Here is a 613-nt window from a genome sequence, read left to right on the forward strand (position 1 = left end):
ACAACTGATGGCATCAAATTCAATCGGTAGAGAATTTAAACTTTATGTTTCAAGAGAAAACTTCCAAAAGAAAGGGACTGTGAACTTCTCTTGAAAATACTAGGAGTCAACCTGAAAAGTAATATTTGCGCTCACTTCTACAGTACAAGTTAAAATTAACTGTAGTTAATTCAATACCTCTGAAGCACAGAAAGTCAAGAGTAGCAAGAAATGGGGCTGGGGAGGCAGAGAGGATCCCAGACCATACAGGACCCTATAAGACCATGTAAGGAGATTTATTTTATTCTCAAAATAATGCTTTACTCTGATGTCTATCAGAACTATCAACCTCTTCCTATTCCATTTCAATTTCAAGATGGTTTGGGTGCTGAGGCTAAACTTATGAGCATTTATCTCCTAAGCTATGAACCCACACTTATTTTTTTTTTATTGGTTGTTCAAAACATTATAAAGCTCTTGACATATCATATTTCATACATTAGATTCAAGTTGGTTATGAACTCCCAATTTTACCCCAAATACAGATTGCAGAATCACATCGGTTACACATCCACATTTTTACATAATGCCCTATTAGTAACTGTTGTATTCTGCTACCTTTCCTATCCTCTAC

General features: G+C 35.4%; 1 long non-coding RNA gene across 1 annotated transcript in view; it reads right to left on the bottom strand.

The window, feature by feature from the left end:
- Window positions 1-205: 205 nt before the first annotated feature.
- The window catches only part of LOC107154196, a 3,992-nt gene continuing 3,584 nt past the window's right edge, over window positions 206-613 (bottom strand). Inside the window, exon 3 of the long non-coding RNA XR_001505033.2 lies at window positions 206-216. This is a non-coding gene — a long non-coding RNA (uncharacterized LOC107154196). The remainder of the gene's footprint in view (window positions 217-613) is intronic.

Source organism: Marmota marmota, unplaced genomic scaffold (genome assembly GCF_001458135.2).
Source record: "Marmota marmota marmota unplaced genomic scaffold, marMar, whole genome shotgun sequence".
Classification (NCBI taxonomy): Eukaryota; Metazoa; Chordata; class Mammalia; order Rodentia; family Sciuridae; genus Marmota; species Marmota marmota.